Source organism: Erpetoichthys calabaricus, chromosome 17 (assembly GCF_900747795.2).
Source record: "Erpetoichthys calabaricus chromosome 17, fErpCal1.3, whole genome shotgun sequence".
Lineage (NCBI taxonomy): Eukaryota > Metazoa > Chordata > Cladistia > Polypteriformes > Polypteridae > Erpetoichthys > Erpetoichthys calabaricus.
Window position 1 is genome coordinate 61,202,776 of NC_041410.2, and position 21,217 is coordinate 61,223,992.

The following is a 21,217-nucleotide window of genomic DNA, read 5'->3' on the forward strand; positions in this document are numbered from 1 at the left end:
ATTTATTGTATCAGTATGCTGCTGCTGAAGAATGTGAATTTCCCATTGGGATTAATAAAGTATCTATCTATCTATCTATCTATCTAATTTCGTTGCGTTACTCAATGACAATAAAGTACTTGAATACATCTATTTTTAAAACTGTCATTTATTTTTTATATGTAGACTATAATAACATATGCAATGGTTAAATACTTCTTTGTACAATGGGAACTGAAAAAAGAAGTGCTATGTACACTAAACGAAGCGATCTCAGTGATAAACAATTAACGTTTATAACAAGGAGTACGACAAGCTTAATTCAGCCCTGAAAACAGAATGTACAATGAATATTTAATAATATTATCATTATGGTCAACTACTACGGCATTTAAACAAAAATACTGTACTGCCTGTTGTGTATCGACATGCGCAGTTGAGAGCGATCCGTGCCGTAAAGCGAAATGTTTAGTACAGTAATCCCTCCTCCATCGCGGGGGTTGCGTTCCAGACCCCCCCGCGAAAGGTGAAAATCCGCGAAGTAGAAACCATATGTTTATATGGTTATTTTTATATTGTCATGCTTGGGTCACAGATTTGCACAGAAACACAGGAGGTTGTAGAGAGACAGGAACGTTATTCAAACACTGCAAACAAACATTTGTCTCTTTTTCAAAAGTTTAAACTGTGCTCCATGACAAGACAGAGATGACAGTGCCGTCTCACAATTAAAAGACTGCAAACATATCTTCCTCTTCAAAGGAGTGCGCGTCAGGAGCAGAGAATGTCAGAAAGAGAGAGGAAAGCAAACAAATCAATAGGGCTGTTCGGCTTTTAAGTATGCGAAGCACCGTGTCACAAAGCTGTTGAAGGCAGAAGCTCACACCCCCACCGTCAGGAGCAGAGAAAGAGAGAGAGACACAGAGAAAAACAAACAATCAAAAATCAATACGTGCCCTTCGAGCTTTTAAGTATGCAAAGCACCGTGCAGCATGTCGCTTCACGAAGCAGCTGCACAGAAGGTAGCAACGTGAAGATAATCTTTCAGCATTTTTAGACTAGCGTCCCTATCGTCTAGGTGTGCGAACAGCCCCCCTGCTCAATCCCCCTACGTCAGGATCAGAGAAAGTCAGCGCAAGAGAGAGAGAGAGAAAAGTAAGTTGGGTAGCTTCTCAGCCATCTGCCAATAGCATCCCTTGTATGAAATCAACTGGGCAAACCAACTGAGGAAGCATGTACCAGAAATTAAAAGACCCATTGTCCGCAGAAATCCGCGAACCAGCAAAAAATCCGCGATATATATTTAAATATGCTCACATATAAAATCCGCGATAGAGTGAAGCCGCGAAAGGCGAAGCGTGGGATTACTGTATATATATTTTTTTATTATTAAGCGCATGTGGAGTGTGTTATTGCATACGTATTGAACGAAACGTCATCGCTCACTTTACGGTGCTGCCCAATCTGTTTAACGCATGCGTGAACACTTTACGGCATGCTAGGCTTTCAATACGCCTGCGTGCGCAAATCTAGTAGGCACGCAGATCGGGTAGCGACAGTGCTTAATGAAAAAAAACATTAAAAAAACAAAAAAAATCCACTTTACAGCACGCCCCGATCGGAACTGTGCATGCAGTACAACTTGACATTACGGTATATTAATTTTAGTTCCACATTAGTTGACCATAATGAAAATATTCATCCTGCAAAATAAACGAAGCAGCCTTTGTGGCGTAACGTTGATGTCCAATGTTCGATCGCCGTAAGAGGAAGCTTAGGTGTGCACAACTGAAACACATGCTGTGTACTCTTTGTATTATTTGGCAGGAACTATATATGTTATATAAAGTATGTAGTGTTTTTATTTTCCCACTCACGTAATAAATCATATAAAGCTTCCTTTCCGTTTTGATCTATTGTTGCAATTTCCCTCTTACGAACAAATTGTGTTTGTTTAAAAATATCTTTAGACATCAATTATTATTAATACAATTTCCATTTGTCTTAAGGCATCAGGTTTACAAAACCTAATGTATCCAACAAGTTTTATAGAAATATGTGGTCCTTTTTCAAAAAAAGAAAAGAACACTGTGTTGCGTTGCATTGCATTGTGCTGACTGTCCCCCTTAGTGTTAACTGTGACTGTCCACTTGTTAAAATTCTTTAATTCGTTGTCAGTTGTGCAATCAGGTCAGATGCTGAAGAAATCAAGAGTATAAAGCCACCGGTTCAAATCCTCATTTATTCCAATGGCTATTAGTCTTACAGAGAGGTTTAACTTTATATCCACAGACTTAAATTAAGGAAGTGCTCTGTTATCACTTGAATCAATCTATTTTTTTACAGTAAGTGCTTGCTGCTATAGTTCATATTTGTAATACATTTGTTCTTTGTGATGTGTTTTTAATGTTATTTTAAGGTGTCTCTGTAAAACCCGCTGAGAAACCAACTTACCTATTAATATAATAAAACTGAACTGAATTTAACAGCTGTAAAATAAAATATTCTCCACTAACTGAGCAGAATTTAAACAGCATGAAATAGTTCAGTTTATGATGAACACCATGGGGACAGAGTGCAGTGATATTCTTTCTTACAAGTTTAATCAAAATAACACACCACTGTTTGTGTGCAGACTCATCTCATATCAATGGTTTTATTCACCCATATTGATACAGAGACAGTTCATTTTTATAACTTAAAAAAAAAGGAAATACAATACACTTATTCATACATTTTTTATTGAAGAAATAAATGGTATGTTTAAAAATAAAAGTGAAAGATCTGTGAGCAATGTTTCTCAAAAAAATTATACACACACCCATATTTATATGCATATATATATATATATATATATATATATATATATATATATATATATATATATATATATATATATATACTGAATAAATATTATGAGTAGAAAATTCAGTAATCATAAAGATGTATGAATGGTAAACGCATTTAACTAGAACACAACTACAATGAAAATGGCCAACAAGGGGAGGTGTTAAAAGCTCTTAGGGAAGGACAACACAAATATATTTACAGATTTTTACCTTGGTATTTAAAAAAAAATGTTAGAACACAATAAAAGTGAATCATTAAATTTGTCAAAAAAGGAAAAATGCTATTTTAGCTTTATGAACAAGATGCTACTCAGAGTCAAAGAGTTGTTATCCAGCAATATTTCATAAAAATGTGTTCTATTTAAACTAAACATTTTTCCTGATCTATCCCTTAACATTTGTTCACTAATAATATTTTTATATCACCTTTGCTTACAAGTGCTCTACAAAAATATACAATTACAAAGAAAATTGAAGGTATTATAAAAGTAAATAAGAAGCAAATGGAGGGGTCCTTGTCCTTTGTAATAAATACACTGCCTGGTCAAATGGCTGGGGACAAAGACAAACTTGCAGTCTTCAAGGATACTGGAGATAATAAACCTCTGGGGGTCCCAAACCAAAGCCCACACAACCCTCTCTGCACATCCCAGCACACATAATTGTGGCCGTCTCACTCCAATCACAATTCCATTTCAGGACGTCTTGTGAACTTTTCTTCTATCATAGGCAGTTGGAGTTGACTTAACAGACGGTGGAGATGCAGGAGTGCACCACTGCAATAAACTGGAAAAAAAAAAACAACAGAGAAAATCAGCAGAGATTAGTGCCCAGTGCAGAGCTTACAAAGTGTACACAGTACCATTTCTAATCTATTACAACCAATGCAAGTAATTAAGAAAAAGCCAAATTAGAAAAGTGGGCTTGTTGAAGTTTTTCGAAATGCTTGACATTTGTAGCCTGGCACTTCTCTATTGGCAAAGCATTCCAGAGTACAGAAAGCTGCCAGTTTTTATGGTTGATCTTGGAATAAAAAGTAAAGCAACGTTTCAGAAAAGAAATGTTGGTAGCAGATACTCCAAAATACAGACAGGGTCTAAAATACTCAAAGCCTTCTAATTATTTAATAGAACCTTGAAATCAATTCTACAAGAGACAGGCAACCAGTGTAATGAGACTGAGACAGTTTTCAGAAGAAAATAAAACAAAAAGGGCAATACCTCATGATCACTTGGCAAAGGCACAGCAGATCAGACCAGAGGTTTAGATGGAGGATTCTAGAAGTGCCAGGCAGGAGGGCCACCTGCTACTTCAACATGGCACACATCTCTCCTTCCTTCTTCTTTAACTGCTGCCCCATAACACAGCCAGACTCTTCTACTTCACTGTAACTGTTAAAAACATAAACACAGTAGATATTCACTCATGGAGTTCAAACATTAATAAAGTGTACCCTTACTTTTTGTTCTGCCTCCTTCCTTGGTACTCCTGTAGATCAATTATTACCAAAGTAAACCATCACAATAGATAAAGGTCTGCTTAGAGTAAAGTCTGACTAATAATATTTTTTTAAATTACTGTGGTTTTTTGTTGGATGTTGAAAGAACCCCAACTTAATTGTCATTATATGTAGCATCATTTTTTTTCCTTTTACATTATGGATACAGTAGATATTGTGTTACAATCTCTGTATATCTGAACATCTAATGTGATGTGCTCAGGTGTCATTACTTACATGAAAACATCTTTGTTTTTCTGTCTTACTCTTACTTTAGTTTTGTTTTAAGCTCTTTCAAAATCCAACAACAAAAGCACAGTAACTTATAGAAAATAAATGTCATTTTGCAAAACAGAACAATATCCCTGTTTAGTGACTGCTGGGACTGATGTGCCTCAGTCTCTGTGTTTGTGAGGATTTACACTCTGAGGCTTTCCTGTCTAAAATTAAAAAGCCGTGTTAACTGGACAGAGTGAGCAGACATAGAAGTCAGTATTCAAGGCAGCAAAATATTACAGATCAAATAATAAATATGGGGAGGCTTTGCAGGAGTTATGCAGTAGTCTTACCTGTAGAAATAGCAAATCTAACATGAACTGCACATTATCCCAAACTTGGAATCTTAAAAGCAGAAGAAAAGAACATCCAATTGTGTCTCAGTATTCGGGGACACTGGCATCTGTTGAGCCACATGGTAGGCTGGTTACCACTGGGCATCCTGTAGGGTCAAGAAAAAAATATATAATAAAGGGGCACTGTTTTTCTAACTGCAGCAATAAGAAATGTTATTTCTAAGGAGCAAGCCTTCTCCATTATATTCAGTTAAATGTGTGTGTGTGTGTGTACTCCTCCTAAACCAACAGCTTAAACGATAAGCTAATGACAAATGACAACAGCAGGTGCCCAGCCTATCATTGTGCCACATGAGACACACACCACACTTCTCTGATGGCTTTGGATATAAATTTTAAAATTGCCTGTTTTCTGCCATATAATTTTTTCTACCAAACAAGGTTAAAGAAATCCATTTCAAAATTATGAATAAATAGTACCCAACAAACAAATTAATTCATAAGTATGACATTAATATATTGCCAGAATGTAGTTTATGTACAAATGAAGACAAATCCCCTTTCACATTTCTTTTACTTCTCCTATTCCAAAATGTTTTATAAAAATTTATTTCTGTTACTTTCTTGAATGACAAACCAATATCGTATCGTATTGTTCTTATACTGTATACAATTTTGAAGACTAAATGTTAGAAAATGGAGTAACTGTGGTTTCCTTGCTTCATAAATTTCATATTCATAAGTGTAAAGTTCAGAACGTTAGACCCTCTGTTACATCTTTCTGTATGGACATTAATATGCTGGAAATAGCTTTTAAAAATGGAAAACACACTAAAATAATTAAAACGTGTAAGATTCTGAGCTGCTTCATTAACAATGTGTAATGCTATTATCTGCATCTCGCTTTCTTGTAATAACTTAGCTGTTGCTACTCTTGTATATAATGTAGCCTTCATCATTATATCTTTGTTAACTTTATAATGGAAAAACTATTGAAATGATGTAATCTGATATCAACATAATAAAAATATCGATGGCTTTGGAGGGCACACTTTACACCCGTCGAGTGTCAGACGTGCACTCCTAATTCTACTCCTAATTCAACACCTCGATTACATTGTTTTGCTTAATTATTAGCATGCCATTCACTCTTTTAAGATAAAAAATGCGAACAAATGTTAAAAGAAACACGCCACCAAATGCTAATAGGGTGTTACGAAATAAATTAAATGCATTCATTAACCCAAATACGGAAAATGCTGCGACTTTCACATTACAATTACAGATTACAAATGTCATATTGCAACTAAAAAGGAAAATCCTTATTACCTTTTTCATCAATACGATGTACTTACATAAAGCTATACGTATTGTCACACATGTGCGACTAAGAAGATGTTGTATGGACCAAGTAAAGGTAATTCCACGCCAGGCCAAGGGGTGGCGGGGTGCATTAAACTTTCTCCTGTTATCTCTGCAGACCAGCTGCGGGAAAACCTGTCTGATTTAGAACAGAAGACATCACTTCCGGTTCCGGCACCCAGAAAAATATCACTTCTGGTTCCGGCGCCAAGAAAATGATCACTTCTGGCATCTACTTTGAATAATGAAGAACATCACTTCCGGTTCCCTTACATCACTTCCTGTCCTATCCCTTAAAACCACCATTTTGACAAACCATCATCAGTTCTGTTTTAGATAGATAGACTCGGTATAGAGAACATCTCTATATTTAAAACACTCTTTTGCAGTTGGAATAATATACGTGTGGCTGCCCCAAACCTTTATAAGTGTGTTAAGTCAATTCATTTTACAGTGGCGTAGTCGGCAAGATGGTGACCTCCTGGATAGAATGGAAGTCAGAATGAAACAAAGACTCAACACACTACTCCCAATGCAAGAAAAGTCAGATGGGTAAGTACCGCTCCCGAATTGCTGAGTGGGGGTCGGTCGGGGCATGTCAGGGAAAACTTGAATATTCTTCGACCCATCATCTTGTTAAAGGTCCGGGGAAAAGTAGAAACGGGAACCACAGGATAGAGCCTGGTGTGTTTGGGAACACATCGAAGACTTATTATGGTCTCTCGAGTATGGGGACTGCCCCTAAATACCCCACAAAAGGCAAGCCTTTTGATAAAGTTGGGAGAAACCCAGGCTGGCAGGTGGAAAATCTGATGGCCTGGACCTATACACCTGCTCAAGCAGTAAAAAAGCAGGCCATGGCTTTATGGGCTACAGTGGTAAGGTGGTTACAACCACACAAACAATCAAGCCATCAAATAGTGGAGCAGGTAGCTTGCGCCTTGTTGCTCCGTGCCCTACCTGGAAAAATCGCCCAGCCAGCCTGGGGCTTTACTGATATTGTCTCGCTAGCAGAGGCTATAGAACTCCTCAGGGCAGAAACTGGCTTGGGAGTATCAGAACAGGACTCGTGTGAACTCGGGCGTACTTGCGTCCCTAACATAGAGTCTCGGAGCTACAATGTGAGGCATACTCGGGTGGAACCTGGGACGTGTCGCCAGGCTCCGCGAAGCAACGATGGGGTCTGAGGAGTGATATGGGGGGAGGCTCGGAGTTCACTCGCTAAACCTCTGGCCTTTACACATACGGGAGAAGTATTAGTTAATGGAATTAAAGCTACAACTTTATTTGATTCCGGCAGTAACATTTCTATTGTTGCCCGCCATCTGGTACTACCGCGACAATGGTTAAAGATTAAAACCCGCATTACCTGCATTCACAGGCCAGGTGTTATATATGTCAAGACGGCGTATTAAAAAAGTTGACGGTGGTGGTGATGGATAGTCCTCCCTTCCCCCTGATATTAGGCAGAGATTGGGTAGACATTAAAAGCGGTAGCACAGACGCTTCTTTTCCAAAATCACTAGGTCTAGTCATGGACGCAGAATCAACGCCCTCAACTTCTTCCACACCGTGTTTACAGCCGGCTGGGGAGCGGAGTTCGGCCTCTGTGGATGACAGGGAAACACCCAGGACGTCTCAGCCACAGATGTCATCATCAAGCGCGGAGTCGACTCGGGATGAAAACCCGCCCCTTGAGGTTGAATCCGATCCCCTCACATGCCTGCAGTTTCAATTTAGGCAGACCCAGGTTTCATTTAAAAGGGAGCAGTGGAACGATGACTCCCTTAAGTTTGCAAAGAATGCAGTCGTTCTGATAGATGGCCAACGCACATTATATCCAATGCCACAAGGTCCTCACTTTGTGTTAAATAATGATCTATTATATCGGGTAGCTGATCACGAGGGGGAAATGAGGTCACTGTTATTAATACCACGGACTTACTGGCGACAAGTCTGTGAATTAGCACATACCCATCTCCTGGGAGCCCATTTGGGACCCGAAAAAACACTTGAGCGGATTAAGCTCAGATTCTTTTGGCCCGGAATTAATGAGGAGGTCCACCACTTTTGTACATCCTGTCCAGAGTGTCAATTGAGGCAGATTCCTAGGAGGGACCATGCTCCTCTAGTTCCATTACCCTTAATAGATGTCCCTTTTGAACGTATTGGGGTCGATATAGTAGGACCCCTAGAACCCTCAGCCAGAGGTTATAAATATATAATGGTTCTGGTAGATTATGCTACCCGGTTTCCAGAAGCTGTTCCATTGCGCTCAGCTACTACAAAAGCTATCGCATGGGAATTAGTGGGTGTATTTGCGCGTGTCGGAATCCCTAAAGAAATCCTGATGGATCAAGGGACGCCTTTTACCTCACAGACGTTCAGGGAGACTGCCAAGCTACTTCAAATAAAACATTTAAAAACCTCGGTATATCATCCTCAAACCGATGGTCTTGTACAGAGGTTCAATCAAACTCTCAAGCAAATGTTACGTAAGGTAGTCAACGAGGACGGAAGGAACTGGGATCAGCTCCTCCCCCTCATTCTTTTTGCATATCGGGAAGTCCCTCAAGCCTCCACGGGGTTCTCACCTTTTGAACTGCTATATGGACGACAACCCCGGGGCATATTGGACATTTTAAAAGAAGGCTGGGAGGAAGAGGCCCTCCCGTCAATAAATGTATTGGAATATATCGCAAAGTTACGTGATAGATTTGAAAAGATTAGACCAATAGTGAAAACGCATATGGAAAAGGCGCAAGCAGCCCAGGTCCGATGCTATAACCGTGGTACGTCTCTTCGGGAGTTCCGCCCGGGAAATCGAGTCATGGTTTTAGTTCCTACCTCACATTCTAAATTACTGGCTCATTGGCAAGGCCCCTATGAAATTAAGAAGAGATAGGGATTGGTCGATTATTTGGTGAAACAACCAAATTGTCGTCCAAGCGAGCGGATTTATCATGTCAATCTGCTGAAATCGTGGAAGGACAGGGATCTCGAGCCCTCCGCCGGACAGCCCCGCTCTCTCTTTGCTCATAAATTAAACCTTAATTTCGGAGATAATTTGACTCGCCAACAACGACAGGAGCTCGAAGTAGCTATCCTGTGTGTCCCTGAGGTAGTAAGTGAAAATCCAGGACGGACCTCCTTGATTGCGCATGACATTGTGACGAAACCTGGGGTTATAGTCCGAGAACGCCCATACAGAATTCCTGAAGCAAAAAAGGGCGAAATGGAGCTGGAGATCAGACGCATGCTGGACCTAGGTGTAATTGAGGAAAGTTATAGTCCCTGGTCCAGTCCTATTGTCATGGTCAGTAAGCCTGACAGAAGTTGAAGGTTTTGTAATGACTTCCGTCGGCTTAACCAAGTCTCCCAATTCGATGCCTATCCGATGCCGCGAGTGGACGATCTCCTCGAGCGACTAGGTAACTCCAAATTCTTGACTACTTTAGATATGACTAAGGGGTACTGGCAGGTTCCCTTAATGGACTCCGCTAAGGAAAAGACAGCGTTTAGCACCCCTAGTGGGCACTGGCAGTATCGTGTTCTCCCATTTGGATTACATGGGGCACCTGCGACATTCCAACATCTGGTGGACAAAGTGCTCCATCCTCATAATTCATATAGTGCTGCCTACTTGGATGACGTTGTTATCTATTCCAACACATGGGAGGAACACTTACAGCAGGTTCAAGCTGTATTGCGGTCACTAGCAAAAGCTGGTCTTCGTATTAATCCGAAGAAATGTTACTTTGGGTTGGTCGAAGCCAAATATTTAGGCTATCTGGTGGGCCGGGGTATGGTGAGACCACAGTGTTCTAAAATAGATTCAGGCCTTTCTCGGCTTAGCGGGTTACTATCGCCGGTTTGTACCCTGTTTTTCTGAGAGAGCAATGCCCTTGACAAACCTCACAAGGAAGGGGAAACCTAATCATGTGGTATGGGATGAGACATCAGAGGCTGCATTCAGTGACCTGAGAATGGCCCTTACGTCAGCTCCTATATTGAAAGCGTCTGACTTTTCTATACCTTTCATCCTCCAGACGGACGCTTCGGACACAGGTCTTGGAGCCGTGCTGAGCCAAAGTGTCGATGGAGTTGAACACCCCATTATGTACCTGAGCCGGAAACTGCTGGATCGGGAAACCAGGTATGTGGCAGTGGAGCAGGAAGCTTTGGCTATTAAATGGGTGATTACTCAGCTGAGATATTACCTCTTGGGGCGTGAATTCACTCTTGTGACAGACCATGCACCTTTACAGTGGATGGCCTTGCATAGGGAGTCCAATCCACGCGTCACAAGGTGGTTTTTAGATCTGCAGCCTTATAAGTATTCAGTCGTTTATCGCTGTGGTGTACTGCACGCCAATGCCGATGCCCTTTCTCGATGCCACGACTTCTCGGACCGGTACGCCCGACCCGATGGGTCTGGGCTGAGGGGGGGGCCATGTCACACACGTGTGACTAGGAAGACGTTGTATGGACCAAGTAAAGGTAATTCCATACCAGGCCAGGGGGTGGCTGGGTGCACTAAATTTTCTCCTGTTATCTCTGCAGACCAGTCGCGGGAAAACCTGTCTGATTTAGAACAGAAGACATCACTTCCGGTTCCGGCACCCAGAAAAATATCACTTCCGGTTCCGGCGCCTAGAAAATTATCACTTCCGGCATCTACTTTGAATAATGAAGAACATCACTTCCGGTTCCCTTACATCACTTCCTGTCCTATCCCTTAAAACCACCATTTTGACAAACCATCATCAGTTCTGTTTTGCACTCGGTATAGAGAACATCTCTATATTTAAAAGACTCTTTTGCAGCAAGGAATAATATACGGGTGGCTGCCCCAAACCTTTTTAAGTGTGTTGAGTCAATTCATTTTACTGTATCCATTATAAAGTTCACAGACAACGTCGCATTTCATTTCGCTCCCTCTTCATTCGAATGGAGTTAAAATTTTCAGGCGACAAATATTCTTCCAAGACGTTATAAAATTCAAAAGTTGTCATCTTTTCCAGTAAGAAGTCCATTTACAGACGGAGATAAACGTCAACTCAAAAGTGACTCGCAAGTACAATTCAAACCTCACAAGTGACATGTGTCATGAAACATTAGACATGCGCAGAACAAATCGGACAGCGTTGTGAAATGAATTTTAATTAAGCAGACAGTACGTGCGCGAGACAAATCGGATCGGGACTCATGTCGCGAAGTAGAAAAACGTAGATCGGGCAGGGTCGTAATAGTAATGTTCTGTGCGTGCGCATGCACACACGGCTCTGGTTGTCTTTGTGCGTATGCGCACGTAAATCAGGTAGGCACCGCAGATAGGGTAGTGACAACGCCTCATGACCAGCAGCATTGTATGTCAACGTCACCGCTATATTGCGAGTGGCACTGCTGTGCAGTGAAGTAATGACTAAAGATGCCTCATGCATGTGCTGCTTGGGATTGTACAAACCGCTGTTTGCTCCAAACCAGATCACAGGGATTACATTTCATAGGTAAAGCTGAACAATTGTTTTGGTTATATTTGGCCATTAGAAAATCCCGTTTTATAATCTTAAATTTAGCTATGTGCTTAAGTGAGCCTCCAAACAACATTTTGGCTAAACGTATTTAGTCACTAACTATGTATACTGTTGTTAGCTGTTAACATTTCTCAAACTTTGAAAGTTTCCCTAAGAAATCCACCTCAGGAAGCAGTGGGAGGTAGTCCTTAGACAGGATTTTGAGAAAGCTGTCCTGTGATGTGTGCCGTGCTAGTTTGGTAACAGATGCTGTACCAGCATCATATGATCAAAGCTACCACTTGCTCACATTAAAAAACAAAGTGAGGTTTGATGATTCCTTCTGAGGGTACAGTCAAGGTAGTCAAAGTAGATGAGCGTGTTATCCAGTTGACATTAGGGCAAGCTTTTCAGTGTGTCTTTGATCAATCAGTTTGTTCGGGCTGAGATTGGTTCAGATGATGTGTTTATTCTCAAGGAGCACATGGAGGAAACACAGTTTGAATTTGACAACCATCATTTTATGCTCATGTCTTTAGTTGTGTCTGTCTTCCACAAACTAAGGCTGCACCATATTGCCAGAATGAATACTCTCAAAGAGTGGCAACACACAGAAAAAGCTATGTAAGATAGTTCTGTTTCATGGATTTTAGATCCTATCCTGTATATATTTAAGTAACCACATTGTGTGCGTACGCACGCGTATATGTGTGTGTGTGTGTGTGTGTGTGAGAGAGAGAGAGATTGAGAGAGGAATGAGTAAAATGTTTTCAGAAATTATTAAGCCAATTTGTATACAATAAAATTGGGTAGTGACTGTCATGTTGATACCAGATTACATCAATACAGTACTTTTTCCATAATAAAGTTAATAAACATATAATGATGAACGGTAAATTAACTATAAGAGTAGCAACAGCTAAGTTATTACAAGAAAGCGAGATGCAGATAATAGCACTACAAAATGCTAATGAAGCAGCTCAGAATCTTACACGTTTTATTTGCTTTAGTGTTTTATCCATTTTTTAAAGCTATTTCTAGCATATTAATGTCTATATAGAAAGAGGGTCTAACATTCTGAACTTTACACTTATGTATTGGAAACCACAGTTACTGCATTTTCTAACATTTAGTCTTCAAAATTGTATATAGAAGAAGAATAATACTTAAATAGTGAGATATTGTTTTGTCGTTCAAGACATAAAAAGAAATAAATGTTTATAAAGCATTTTAGAATAGGAGCAGAAGTAAAAGAAATGTGAGAAGGGATTTGTCTTCATTTGTACAAAAACTACATTTTGGGGATATATTAATGTCATACTTATGAATTAATTTGTTAGTTGGGCACTATCTATATATACTGTATAAAATTCTTTTCGCGTTTGAAACGGAAATTACGTATGAACACACGATATGGAAATGACCTATGACCACAGAACATATTATGATACAGGAACTAATCACTTCGTTTGTGGACGCCATTTTTATATCGTCTTTACGAATTGTTATTATTTGTGTGAGAGTTATTTTACTGAACAGCGCTGAGCCATCCGCCGCCAGGCGCGTTCTGACAGAGAAGTTTTATTTATTTGTCCATGTGACTGTCGCTGAAACTGCCACATTGTAACTTTTTTTTAGTTGGCAATACTTGATAGTAGAAGAGATGACGAAAACAGCTTTGCGTCTTTCTACTTTTTAACTGCACCGAGCTGTAAACAATGTGAAGACGAGACCGCCTTCAGCTGCAAGGGGTCGTGAGAACAAAGTGGACCCTAGGAGGCACGTAATGTCGAGCTGCTCCACCGAGTAGAGAGCTTCGCAGTTTCGGGCAGCGTCCTCTCTTCTCGCACTGTTTGTGACACTTCAAGTCCCAGGTCGGCTCCTGGGAGAGTGGAAATCTTTGCAAATGAGTATAATCGACGCCATTGAAGCAGGACTCTGTTTGTAAATTGCCCTGCACAACTACTTACTGTCCCTTAAGGTAAGTTCGGGTCACTAAAACCCCACAACATTCAAGGTTGCTTTTATGATTAATTATTTTAACAAGTAAATCACAGGCATGTAATGCAAGGTTGCCAGGCAAAAATTTGGACAATCACATAGAAAATGTAATTTCTATACCACAGCAGTCATTTTACAAGGGATCTACTACTTACCTGTTGAGTTAGAGCGCCTTTAAAATGTAGTTTACCCGAAACCACTCCAGTAGTGCTCAATGTATTTTTACTTCTTAAATGTTAATGTTTTACTGTTTAATAACTTATAGACTACATTTTATTTTTTTCCCTTGCACTTAGTGAGCGAAGCCACTGGGTAATCAACTAGTTTATTCATAATTTTGAAATGGATTTCTTTAACCTTGTTTGGATGAAAAAACTTCTATGGCACAGACCAGGCAATTTTAAAATGTGTGTTCAAAGCCATTAGAGAAGTGTATATCCAAAGCCAAGTGTGGTGTGCGTCCAATGTGGCACAATGACAGGCTGGGCACCTGCTGTTGTCACGTGTCATTAGCTTATCGTTTAAGCTGTTGGTTTAGGAGAAGTACACACACATACATGAACTGAATATAATGGAGAAGGCTTGCTCCTTATAAATAACATTTCTTATTGCTGCAGTTAGAAAAACAATGCCCCTTTATTGTATTTTTTTTCTTGACTCTACAGGATGCCCGGTGGTAACCAGCCTTCCATGTGGCTGAACAGATGCCAGTGTACCCTCATTTTGAGACACAACTGGATGTCCTTTCCTTCTGCTTTTAAGATTCCCAATTTGGGGTGATATGCAGTTCATGTTAGATTTGCTATTTCTACAGGTAAAGACAACTGGGGCTTTCAGTTTTAGAAGTAATTTATGCACAATTCCTGCTAAGACTCCTCATATTTATTACATGATCATTAATATTTTGCTGGCTTGAATACTATAATCTATGTTTGCCAGCAATCTGACCTGACCTTTTTCCTTCGTTGCTTTTTATTTTATTACTTCTTTAATATTATTGTTTTTCTTATTTGTTTTTCATTTCATATAACTTTTCTTCTTGTTGCCTTGTAAACTACTTTGAGCTACATTGCTTGAATGAAAATGTGCTATATAAATAAATAATGTTGTTGCTGCTTCTTATTCTGTCCAGCAACTAACACTGGCTTTTTAATTTTAGACAGGAAAGCCTCATTATGTAAATCCCCACAAATACAGTGACTGAGGCACATCAGCACTAACAATCACAAAACAGGGATGTTGTTCGATGTTGCAAAATACAATTTTTCTTATGCTATTGTGCTTTATTAATGGATTTTGAAAGAACTAAGACTTAATTTTAGTCATTAAAGTCATCCCAGATGGAGGATCGCAGGAATTGTGGGAGAGAGGGGTCCTTTCATCGGATTGGCTGGCCCAGCACTGTTTCAGCTGTGGAATGGCCAAATGGGGGAGGCAGCTTGAAGGATGAGGTCTCCAGGACTCTATACAAATACAAATCTTATTATGGGATATATCATCTACTGTTAAATTCTGCTCTGTACTTCTAAAATTTATATTTTTTATTTCTTACTATATTGAGAAATTGTTCTGTGTACTGTACTGTATTGTATTGTATTGACCCCCTTCTTTTGACACCCACTGCACGCCCAGTCTACCTGGAAAGGGGTCTCTCTTTGAACTGCCTTTCCCAAGGTTTCTTCCATTTTTCCCTACTAGGTTTTTTTGGGAGTTTTTCCTTGTCTTCTTAGAGAGTCAAGGCTGAGGGGCTGTCAAGAAGCAGGGCCTGTTAAAGCCCATTGCGGCACTTCCTGTGTGATTTTGGGCTATACAAAAATAAACTGTATTGTATTGTAAAACTGTAATTTTAGCCTAAAGAAAACAAAGACAGGAGAGAAAAACTAAAATGTGCACATGTAAGTAACAGCACCTGAACACATCACATTAGAAGTTTTAGATATACAGAGATTTTAGCTCAATGTCTACTGTATATGTAATGTAAAAAAAGAAACGTGATGCTACATATTGTGACAATTAAGTCTAATTTCTTTCAAAATCCAACAACAAACCCCAGTAAATTAATAAAAAAAACATTATTAAGTTAGACTTTACTCTTTACTTTTGACGGTTTATTTTGGTAATGCTCTACAGGTACATTTTGTTAATGTTTGAACCAAGTGCATGAACATCATTTATCTAATGTGTTTATCTTTTAACAGCTATAGTGAGGTGGAAGAGTCTAGCAGTGTTATGGGGCAGCAGGTAAAGAAGAAGGAAGGACATATGTGTGCCATGTTGAAGTAGTTGGTGGCCCTCTTGCCCAGAACCTCCAGAATCCTCCATCTAAATCTCTGGTCTGGATCTGTAGTACCTTTTTCAAGTGATCAAGAAGTATCAGCCTGTTTTTTTTCCACTGTTGCTTTATTTTTCCAAATTTCTGAAAACTGTCTCAGTCTCATTGCACTGGTTGCTTTTCTCATGTAGGGACTGATTTCAATGTCTAAATTTATATAAGGCTTTGAGCATTGTAGGCCTGCCTGTATTTTGGAGAGTCTTCCCCCCTACATTTCTCAGATTACTCTTAGCTCCTCAAACATCGTTTTGCTTTTTATTCCAAGACCAAGCATTAAACACTGCTGAGGCAGCTTTCTAAACTCATGCAACAAAAATCTGGAATGCTTTGCAAATAGAAAAGTGCCAGGCTACAAATGTCAAGCATTTCAAAAAATGTCAACAACCCAACTTTTCTAATTTAGCTTTTCTTTAATTACTTGCTTTGGTTGTAATAGATTATAAAAAGCACTGCTTGCTCTTTGTAAGATTTGCACTGGGTATTAACCTCTTCTGTTTTTTCTCTGTTTTTCCAATTTATTGCAGTGGTGCCCTGTGTCTCTACCATCTGTTAAGTCAACTCCAACTGCCTGTAATGATGGAGAGAAGAAAAGTTCACGAGATATCCTGAAACGGAATTTTGTTTGGACTGAGAGGGCCACATTTATATGCAGAGGGGGCGGTGTGGGCTTTGGTCTGGAAACAACAGAGGTTTATTCTCTCCAGCGTCCTTAATGGCTGCAAGTTTGTCTTTCTCCCTAGCCATTTGACTATGCAATACAATATATTTATTAAAAATCGGGAGTGGTCTCCCCTAAAGTTTCTCGTCTACTCAGAAATGGGGATGGATATTTGAGGAGTAAACCACAAGACAATGATTATATTTTTATATTATGTACATGAAAGAACCATCATCAACGAATCAAATCAAATTAATAATATATTGAACAATTATTATAAAAGTAAAGTTGAATAAATCGGACTCTGCAGCTGCATGAAAAAAAAAGTACCACTTCTGGTTAGTGGAAATAGCTCAAAAGTTGATAGTAATCTATGTTTTGTACCTAATAATTGTATGCAAAATTTGGTTGACCTAAGTGAAAGCATACTCAAGTTATCATGTTTACACATACACACACACACAGACATAATTCCAAAAATGGTATTTTTGGACTTGGGGGAGGTCTAAGATGTTGAGATTCATCAAAATCTTGAAATCAAATTTTTGGATAATTCCAATACTTTCCCTAGAGCTCGTATACAAGAAAGTAAAAAGGACAAGGACATCTCTATTTCCTTCTTATTTACTTTTAAAACACTATTTTACTGTGGTGGGCTGGTGCCCTGCCTGGGGTTTGTTTCCTGCCTTGCACCCTGTGTTGGCTGGGATTGGCTCCAGCAGACCCCATGACCCTGTAGTTAGGATATAGCGGGTTGGACAATGGATGGATGGAACACTATTTTATTCTAAAACAATTTGAGCTAAACTTGTAAGAAAAGGTGATTATAGAAATACAGTCATATGAAAAAGTTTGGGAACCCCTCTTAATTCTTTGGATTTTTGTTTATCATTGGCTGAGCTCTCAAAGTAGCAACTTCCTTTTAATATATGACATGCCTTACGGAAACAGTAGTAGTTCAGTAGTGACATTAAGTTTATTGGATTAACAGAAAATATGCAATTTGCATCCTAACAGAATTAGGTGCATACATTTGGGCCCCACAACAGAGATATGACATCAATACTTAGTTGAGCCTCCTTTTGTAAATATAACAGCCTCTAGACACCTCCTATAGCCTTTGATGAGTGTCTGGATTCTGGATGGAGTTATTTTTGACCATTCTTCCATACAAAATCACTCCAGTTCAGTTAAATTTGATGGCTGCCGAGCATGGACAGCCTGCTTCAAATCATCTCATAGATTTTTGATGATATTCAAGTCAGGGGACTGTGACGGCCATTCCAGAACATTGAACTTCTCCCTCTGCATGAATGCCTTTGTAGATTTTGAACTGTGTTTTGGGTCATTGTCTTGGAATATCCAACCCCTGCATAACTTCAACTTTGTGACTGATGCTTGAACATTATCCTGAAGAATTTGTTGCTATTGCGTTGAATTCATCTGACCCTTGACTTTAACAAGGGCCCCAGTCCCTGAACTAGCCACACAGCCCCACAGCATGATGGAACCTCCACCAAGTTTGACAGTAGGTAGCAGGAGTTTTCCTTGAAATGTGGTGTTCTTTTTCCGCCATGCAAAGTACTTTTTGTTATGACCAAATAACTCAATTTTTGTCTCATCAGTCTAAAGCACATTGTTCCAAAATGAATCTGGCTTGTCTAAATGAGCATTTGCATACAACAAGCGACTCTGTTTGTGGCGTGAGTGCAGAAAGGGCTTCTTTCTCATCACCCTGCCATACAGATGTTCTTTGTGCAAATTGCGCTGTATACAAATTGTGTATTTGTCAGTTCCTTTCTGTTAGATCTCTTCCTAGACTTAAAGAAAAAACGTAGTAGAGGGATGACCCTTGAAAGTTGCTACATACTACTATGTTTTGATAATGAATCCTTAAGCTCAGACAAACACTATATTATTAATTATACCGTTAACACCATCCGGTCTTCCACCATCCAAATTACTGTTGAAAGAAGGTTGTATCTAAGAAAGGTAATGTAGTATATCCTCCCCGGATAACATTAGACAACAAAGGAGATCTTTTTTTTTTATATATTTTTATTTTATTAATTTTCATTGTAATCATTCCATACAAATAGATCAATTTATAATCCAACAAAACTGAAGACAAATCAAACCCCACCCCTGAGAAGGAGAGCTTAGCTAAAGGAAAATTGCTTAGGGCTTTTTAATAAGGCAACATTAAACAAAAGAAAGGGAGAAGTAAATATATATGTAAATAAGAGATGGAGAAGGGAATTAAATGAGGTAATAGTTATTTCTCTTATTCTAAAATAATATTGATTAAATCCTGCCAGGTTTTGAAAAAATGTTGTACAGATCCTCTAACTGAGAATTTCAAATAATATAAAACATGGGTTTCCCACTGACTTATCAGAGGAGAATTAGGATTCTTCCAATTCAACAAAATAAGTCTGCGTGCCAAAAGTGTAGTGAATGCAATCATCGTTTGCTTGTCCTTCTCCAATTCAAGTCCATCTGGAAGAACACTGAACACAGCTGTTAATGGGTTAGGAGGGATTGTGACCCCAAGGCTGTCTGAAAGGCACTTAAAAATTTTTGTCCAAAATGATGTTAGTTTGGTGCAGGCCCAGAACATGTGACCCAGTGAGGCAGGAGCTTGGTTGCAGCGTTCGCAGGTTGGATCCTGCCCTGGAAACATTTTGGACAGTTTTAAGCGAGACAGATGAGCTCGATATATAATTTTTAGTTGAATAATTCTATGCTTTGCGCATATAGAACTCGAGTGAATTCTCTGCTTTGCTACCTTCCACTCCTTTTCTGATATACAGTGATCCCTCGCTATATCGCGCTTCGCCTTTCGCGGCTTCACTCTATCGCGGATTTTATATGTAAGCATATTTAAATATATACCGCGGAATTTTTGCTGGCTCGCGGATTTCTGAGGACAATGGGTCTTTTAATTTCCGGTACATGCTTCCTCAGTTGGTTTGCCCAGTTGATTTCATACAAGGGACGCTATTGGCAGATGGCTGAGAAGCTACCCAACGTACTTTTCTCTCTCTCTTGCGCTGACTTTCTCTGATCCTGACGTAGGGGGTGTGAGCAGGGGGGCTGTTCGCACACCTAGATGATACGGACGCTCGTCTAAAAATGCTGAAAGATTATCTTCACGTTGCTACCTTCTGTGTGCAGCTGCTTCGTGAAGCGACATGCTGCACGGTGCTTCGCATACTTAAAATCTCAAAGGGCACGTATTGATTTTTCAGTTTGTTTTTCTCTGTGTCTCTCTCTCTCTCTCTCCCTGCTCCTGACGGAGGGGGTGTGAGCTGCTGCCTTCAACAGCTTTGTACCGGCGGTGCTTCGCATACTTAAAAGCCAAACAGCCCTATTGATTTTTGACTGCTTGCTTTGTTCTCTCTCTCTCTCCTGACGCGCACTCCTTTGAAAAGGAAGATATGTTTGCATTCTTTTAATTGTGAGACAGAACTGTCATCTCTGACTTGTCATGAAGCACAGTTTAAACTTTTGAAAAAGAGACAAATGTTTGTTTGCAGTGTTTGAATAACGTTCCTGTCTCTCTACAACCTCCTGCGTTTCTGCGCAAATCTGTGACGCAAGCATGACAATATAAAAATAACCATATAAACATATGGTTTCTACTTCGCGGATTTTCTTATTTAACGGGTGGCTCTGGAACGCAACCCCCGCGATGGAGGAGGGATTACTGTATTGATTAAGAGATCTTCTTCCCAATGTCCTCTTGGATCTTTGAAAGGTAGGGACTCTAATAAGATTTTATATAATGCAGAAATAGTTTAATTCCTCGAAATTGAGCAGTATTTTTTCCAGCATTGTGGAGGGTGCGAGGTGGGGGAAATTGGGCAATTTCTGTTTAACAAAATTTCTAATTTGAAGATAGTGAAAGAAATGTGTAGCTGGGAGGTTGAATTTTGAATGTAATTGTTCAAAAATGTAAATATGTTGTCTATATAAAGATCTCTGAGCATTTTAATCCCAAAACCTTTCCAGGTATTAAAAACTGGATATACTTGCGAAGGTTGAAAGAGGTGGTTCTCTTGCAGAGGTGCCACTGATAAAAGATTTTCCATCTTAAAATGCTTTCTAATTTGGTTCCATATTCTGAGTGAGTAAAGCACAATTGGGTTATTAGTATATTTGCGATAACTTGCATTTATTGGAGAGCAGAGCAAGGAGTATAATGAAGTACTACATGATTTTACTTCTATTGCAGACCAAGCCTGTGTATGTTCATTTATTTGTGTCCAGGTTTTTATGGCTTGCATGTTTGCTGCCTAGTAATAAAACTGAAAATTAGGTAAAGCCATGCCACCTTCTGCCTGAGGTCTTTGTAGGGTCGCTCTTCGGATACGTGGGTGTTTTGAGTTCCAAATGAATTAGGTTATTGTTGAATCTAACTGTTTAAAAAATGATTTATTGATATATA